Raw genomic sequence first — 7665 nt, forward strand, 5'->3', positions numbered from 1 at the left:
GCAAAATATCTAGGCCATCATGACTGAGAATTCTGTTGTCATGCAGTCTTGCTAATCAAAAAAATCTGCAAAGTGTGAAAAAAATACATTTTGATTTATCAAGATATACATGTCAACATTACTTTTAGTGACTTTCTCAATGTTTTATTTATTTTATTATTTTAATATCCTGCCTGTAGCATATTTTATTTGAGATGAGATTAGGGCTGGGTATCGCAGCCATGTTCCTGTATCGATTCGATTTCGATTCTTAGGGCTTTGAATCGATTAATCAGGATTCAATTCAATTCGAATCGATTCAATCCGTTCCGTTCTTGGTGCCAGGATTTCCCCCAAAAGATGCTGTTGCCTATTTTTATATAAAAATGTCAAAGGGCTGTGGCTTGACAGTGTTAACAGATTGAAAATTTGTAATAAGTAGGCCTAGGCCAAATTGACTAATACCTACTGGGTATTTTCCATAGAACTAAATTGAACAAAAAGAACAAAAAGAACCAAAAAAAAAAAAGATTTTGTGCTCTGTGAATCGATTATGTGAATTTAAAATGAAATCGATCGATTATCAAGTAAATCGATTACTCTACCCAGCCCTAATTGAGATGCTATTTTACTGGCCATATACCGTATCAGCTCCTATCAGCTCCATCTTATATCAGCTCTGGCGCGTGTCTTAGCAAGGCTTGCATGAACACTGCACATTGGATTATTATTATGTTATACATGTCCCAGCCAAGTCCTTTGCAGCCGCAAGCTCCCTGCTACACTTTGCTTCTACTTCTATTGAGTATTTGGCAAGCATTGTTTTTTTTAATTTTATATATAGTGTTCAAGTCATAGTTAATTAAGGCAAGAAGGTCTGAAAGCAAGTCTTAGCTGGTTGGAACCAAAACAGCTGAATGGATCTGCAAGTCTCTCTTATTACCCTTTGGTTACTCTCAACAGCTGGTAAGTGGCTTTCATCCTACTTGTACGTTATGATGATGTAAATATATATTTGTGTGAACTTCACATCCAACCAATTAAGCCTCATCAAAATGTAATGGTCAGACTGATATACTTCATGATGCCTTAATGTAATAAAGAACATGTTTCTTCATGTTCTCTTTTATTGAAATTGGTTTTATCAATGCATTTGTAACAGCACCACAATGGTTTGCATTGTTTTTGGACTTTGGATATAAATGTCATATTACTTCTAAATGTATTGTGTATTTCGGCATTGCATGGGGAATTGCCTCTGCCCTTCACTTCAGACATACAGTCAATCCGGAAAGTATTCACAGCGCTTCACTTTTTCCACATTTTATTATCTTACAGCCTTATTCCAAATGCTACAAATGAATCTCTGTTGTCAAAATCCTACACAAATTATTCCATTATGACCATGTGAAAAAAAAGTTGTCTTGACAGTTTTGAAAATAAAAAAAATAAAAAACAAAGAAATCATATTTACAAAAGTATTCACAGCCTTTGCTTAATACTTTGTAGAACTAACTACCTTGGGCATAAACTACATTCATTTTTTCATTTCGAAATGAAAAGGGAATAAAAGGGAGGTCATCTGTGTGTGTTTCACATTTCACGTGAAATCAGACACTTTGGTACCCGACCGACACAGATCTCAATCATACTTGGTGTGCTGTTTATTAGCAAGGTAGCACCCCAGAACTGCATTTGTGTGAATCTGACACCTATATTAAGGGAGAAACAGACAAGCAAAGGTTTACATATGAGGGTAGGACACTATACATTCCGCATTGATTATATCAGTCAATGTAAGTCACAAAAAGATGTTTGTGGTGTTGTTTGAAAGCTCTTTTCTGGCTCTACAAATTACACAACAGCATGGAATACAGCAACCCTCAGAATATGAATTATGATAAATTGAAAAATTAAAAATTGAATATCAAAAAATCTTATATTTTAAAATGCCCAGTTCCTTGTCTAGACGTCTAAATCTAAAGCAAATTTGTTTATCTTGGTCTCATCAGACCACAGGACATGGTTCCAGTGATCCATATCCTTGGTCTGTTCATCTCTCTTGAGACCAAGATAAAGAAATTTGCTTTAGATGGCGTCAAGCATGTGTGGTGGTAAACAAGTGAGTTTTACTGAAAAAGTGCATCATCTGACTTGTCAACCATGGTTGTGGGACTGACATGGTTTGGGGATGTATGGATGCCGTCAACATTGGAAATCTGAGTTACACCTAAAGAAGCATGCATGTCAACATGCGCTGTGACTACAGAAGCAGATCATGATACTCTCCATAGAATTTAATTCAAAACTCAAACCCATCTATTTTAGCCAGGTGCAAACTCAAAATGTACAATTTCAATGTAATGAAAGGTTGAAACACACACCAATGACCTCCCTTTTAATCCCTTTTCATTTCGAAATGAAAAAATGAATGTAGTTGCTGCCAAAGGTGGTTCTACAAAGTATTAAGCAAAGGCTGTGAATACTTTTGTAAATATGATTTCTTTGTTTTTAATTTTTATAAGTTTTCAAAACTGTCAAGACAACTTTTTTTCACATGGTCATAATGGAATAATTTGTGTAGGATTCATTTGTAGCATTTGGGATAAGGCTGTGAGATAATAAAATGTGGAAAAAGTGAAGCGCTGTGAATACTTTCCGGATGGACTGTATGTATGTGATGAATGAGCATGGAACATTGAGTGACACACAGGGCTGGACTGGCCATCTGGCACAGTGGGCATTTCCTGGTGGGCCCTGCACTCTTCTGCCCCTATTGTCAGAAATGTAATAAATAAATACATAGTTTTCCTACTTTTTACATTTCTGAAAATAGGGGGGCCCTATTGTCAGAAATGTAATAAATAAATACGTTTTTTTAAAAAACATTTTTACTTTTCTGAAAATAGGGGCCCACAAGGGTGCAGGGCCCACCGGTGATTCAGTTCTGTGCTGCTAATTATGAGGGGCCCCTTTAAACCAAAAGTGCCCGGGCCCTATTTCTCCCCCAGTCCAGCCCTGGTGACACATACACCCATACATGACCAGAAAAAAATGTTTTTTTTTAGTAAAGACACAACTGTGCCACTGTAGCACACACTTTTTAGAGAGTAAATGTCTGTGACATTGATGACTTCTCAGCTTAAGTAATTTGGCGTAGAGGAGAGCACTGAAAGTTACAATTAGACCTTTACTGGATGTCTATATGTCACTATATGTCCCAATATGAGTAATTCACTGGATGACTCTTGGCTCCTCAGGACTTTGCTGGTGCCAAAACAATGCACAACTGAATGGACCTCTAAATGGAGCCGTGGGTGGAAATGTGGACTTCAGGCTGATCAATCCACCATCTCCACCATTTCAACAAATCATCTGGCTTTTTGAAAACAGTATGGTCCTCAGTGTGTCTAATGGTGTAGAGTCTGTATTTCCTGACTACATTGGCAGAGTCACTTTGGATAAATCAACAGCCTCACTGCAGCTCAGAAACCTGACTCTGGATGACTCTGGGGAGTATGCTGTCACCATTATGAGTGCTGCTACAATTGAAGGGAAAACAACACTAACAGTATTTGGTATGTGTACCCTAAGCTTGCTGCTAGAATCTGAGTCCATGTATGTATTGATAGGCTATTCGATTTTTGGTGCACTGTCCAGGCTTCTGCTCTGTGTGTGCATGTGATGTACATACTAGTGCTGTTTAATATCTCCATTCAGATTGGTGTTATTTCTGATCAAAATGTAATCTCCAATCAAGTGCATCAAAAATGTGTGTAGTATTTCAGCAATGTGATACTAAAGCATGACTGTCATGATTCATAGAAAAGATACAAACGGATCCTATCGTGAGTTCTGGAGGCACTCTCATAGCAGGTGAGAGCTCTGTCAACTTGACCTGTGATGCGCGGGGCACCATCATCATCAGAGAGTGGGCAAGGGATGGCAAGCCTCTGTCTCCTAGCATCAGCATCACCTTCCAGGAGGAGAACAGAACACTGTCCATCAGCCCAGTGCAGAAGGAAGACAATGGGCTGTACACCTGTAGTGTCAGCAATACCATCAGCGCAGACAGCAGAAATCACCAGCTTATTATAAATTGTGAGTATTTCTGCACTAACAACAATCTCAAAACGATAAATAACTCCTGTACATTTTGTTGAAAATATATTCTTGCATGTTTAGACCAGTGGTTCTCAGCCTTTTTTGAACAAACGCCCCTTGACTCCATCATGAGCCTGCCAATGTCCCCTTAACCACATCATAAGCCTTCCAACGCCCCTCTTATTGTTGAAAAATAAAATAGACTACCTCCCAATGGCAACTAAGAACCGCCCCCCTCTCAGCTGTATCTTTCCCTACGTCCCCCTAGGGCTCCCCAACACCCCCTGGGGGGCTGTAGGGCCCCTGTTGAGAAACACTAGTTTAGACTCTATGAGAGGGCACAATAGGTATTTGTCATGTGATTGGTTGAGCATTAAGATTACATTTTGTTGTCTGCTAGTGCTGTGTGTTGTAATTGTAGGTGTAGTGTGATGACCAATGGGACTAACTTTTACTTTCACTTTACTTTTTGCACTACAGATGGGCCACATGATGTCATGGTTAATGCACCCCAGATGGTGACTACAGGGAAGAGAGTGTCTCTTCAGTGCTCTGCAGACTCTGTACCGATGGCCAGTTTTACCTGGATCCGCAACGAGGCTGTAATAGGAGACAAGTCGGAGCTGGTCATTGAGAGGGTTGCCGTTAGTGATGCTGGGGTGTACAGCTGTGAAGCCGTGAACAGCATCACCAACCACAAGGCCTCTACAGCGCACACACACTGGATGTGAGAAGTAAGTATGGAAATCACTAACAAGAGAGAAGACACCAGAGCAGTAGACGCAGTTCCTTTCTTATTTTTTGATCAAGTCCACAACAAGGGATTAACGTTTCGATGGATAAACCAGCTTCATCAGAGTCTAAGTCAGTTAAGATTTTCTGTCCGTCTCCCGTTGATGCACCAGATGACAAAAAAGAAGCGTGTGTAATTGACTCAGTGTTGCAAGGGTGCTGGCTCAAATGGTAGACTCATACAACAAAGGAAGGGATTGCACCTTGCATGAACTGTTTTAATTGCCTATTGTGCATGCACATTTCGGTCACAATTAGCAATAAAAGCACATTAGAAGTAAGTATGGGACCATCAATATGGTGCTATGCTGCTATTTGAAGAACGCCGGGTTTGTAATCACATAACTCATTGAGCAATGTTTTGTCATATGCAAAGATAATAATGCTTCTGTTCTGCTCTCTTCCAGATAGTAATCCTCTGTCTGAGATGACTATCGCTGGGATTGTGATTGGTTCAGCTGCAGGGATATGCCTGGTGGCAGGCCTACTAGGATTCGCCCTGAAGAAAGCTGGTGTATGCTAGTACTTTTTGCATTTGCAGATTGATAATGAGCACAAGAGTGGAGCTGTTTGATTTACTTTAAAATACCTGATTTTTTTTGTCATGCTACTGGACTAGCATTGTTGATATAAGGGTCGTTAAGTTGTCGTCAATATCGTTTTTTGGGGCTCAGACTTAAGGTGGTTCAACGACATCTAATGCCCATAAATTAATTAGTATTGGTAATTAATGTGCTGCAATGAATATGCTTCTTAGATACAGTAATCCTCTAAAATCAACCAAAAATGTACAATAGTGGCTTCATGCCGTTACACCACCCTGGCGTGTGCTACAACTACGTTTGTAAAACGGCGTTGACCTATAAGTAAACAAACTTAATTTAACCGACAGACATCTATACTAGAGTCTATACTATCTATACTAGACATCTGGATACACAGTACAACAACAATGACAGTGATCACTAAAAAGTTATTGTATGAATGCAGAAAACATTTTTCAAGGTTTGTTAGATCTTAATAGAATCAATTTGAACTGCATTAAATCAAGTGCATTTATTTTGCTCTTGTTGCTAATAGTGGTTAACATTCCTCCATCAAATTACTGTTTCTTCCAAAGGGTCAACTTGGATTCAAGACAGGAAGATGGAACACTCAAAAGAGAACAGTGTTGGATTTTGAGAACACAGGCAGCTTCAATATAAAGTAAACGAGGAAAGATCTGTTCATCCTACTGTACATTGTGGACTTTGGTAGGGTACATTTTGTCAAGAAAATTGAAGATAATGAAAAAAAAGAATAGCATTGAATTTCATGTCAAATGTGAAACATGTATTGAGGACAAGAAAAATGTGATTTTAGTGGGGGTTTTTTTTTCAGATTATGCAATGACAACCAATAATATCTGCCATATGCAAACTGACTTGACTAAGGCAATTACTTCCTCAAGTAATTGTTGTAATTCCTTTGGGAATACAGTATAGCTCCTGGTGTTTAATAATGAATTGTTTTCTAATAAAAAAATAAACCATGGACATTGGTGGCATGTTTGATTTGTATTGGACAGTAATATAAACTGTTGAGGGCCGTTTCCTGTAGTACTGGAATGGGGCACACCAATGTCCATGTCACGGGGCCTTATAGGGGCCTTGTCATGGTCAAATTTGGGAGCCACTTCCCTAAGTAATGCAAGGTACAGTATAGTATAGTGTATTGGAGTATCAGCATTTTTCATAAACTGACAAAGCTCCAGTTCATTGGCACATACTATTTCACTGGCTTGTTCACTATGTTGTACTGCCAAACAGGGGTCTGTCTTCACAACACATACAATACATATTTTGAACCTATTTAAACTACTACTCACTATGGTTGTTGCAGCAGCAAGTCAGTCTCAGCATTCAGTGATTTTCACGAGCAGCCTTATACGTAGATGACAAACTTCTTTATCTCAGACACACTTTGCACACACTTGGGGTCATTTATTGGCATCAGAGTGAGTAGACGGCACTGATAACAGACAATTTGATGTACCTGATTACCCTGGGCCTAAAAGGTGAAACAAGGTATGAAATAGTCTGGAAAGATTGACAATAACGGCTCATCGTTGCTCAGTGGGCTGGTGAGCCATGCCGTTGTGCCAGGGAACCCTTGTTCGATTTCGGTCTGAGGTCATTTTCCGATCCTTCTCCATTTCTCTTTTTCTCCCCACTCATTCCCTGTGTCTTATTCTCTCCATGTGCTGTCTACATAATAATTGTGTAGAAAAAAATAGCACCTACATGAGCCCATTGAATTTCGGACCAAATTGGGTGAAGGACATCAACTGCTGTTTTGTTGGACTGTTCACCTCAAAGCAATATTTATTGCACAGTGCCTCGTTTAAGGTTACACTGTGCAGGAAATGGTCAAAGAAGGTAGGCCTACTGCAAATATACTGCTCATTGAAACTGGGCTGCCTATTGCCAAATTTGATCTTTTCATGAAAGTTAACTAAGTGATAAACTCATATTTTCTAGTATGGCCCAAGTACAGTCATTTTTGCAGCTAAAAATAGCTATTTCTGGAAATTAAAAATGGTGGACCATGCATCTCCCTTTTCATGCATGAAGAGTGCAATTTTTCTAGTCATAATGAATACTTAGAATTTGATGGTGGTGGTAAGTATTCATGAAAAAGGTAACATTAGTGAATGGGTAGCATGAATTCTGGAAATAAACAACTAAAAATCTTACACAGTGTAACTTTTAACAAAACAGAAATTTACTGAGCATTTCACTTCTCCATTCT

The 7665-nt window shown here is 38.9% G+C and overlaps 1 long non-coding RNA gene across 2 annotated transcripts; it reads left to right on the plus strand.

Annotated features, from left to right (window-relative positions):
* Positions 1-4575: 4575 nt before the first annotated feature.
* LOC134448340 (uncharacterized) lies at positions 4576-6360 on the plus strand. 2 transcript variants are annotated; one of them, XR_010034745.1, is made up of 3 exons: positions 4576-4817; positions 5283-5389; positions 5996-6360. It is a non-coding gene; the product is annotated as an uncharacterized LOC134448340 (long non-coding RNA). The 2 variants fall into 2 exon arrangements; XR_010034744.1 differs by lacking the exon at positions 4576-4817 and adding an exon at positions 4855-4947.
* Positions 6361-7665: the final 1305 nt, after the last annotated feature.

This window comes from Engraulis encrasicolus, chromosome 5, assembly GCF_034702125.1.
Source record: "Engraulis encrasicolus isolate BLACKSEA-1 chromosome 5, IST_EnEncr_1.0, whole genome shotgun sequence".
Classification (NCBI taxonomy): Eukaryota; Metazoa; Chordata; class Actinopteri; order Clupeiformes; family Engraulidae; genus Engraulis; species Engraulis encrasicolus.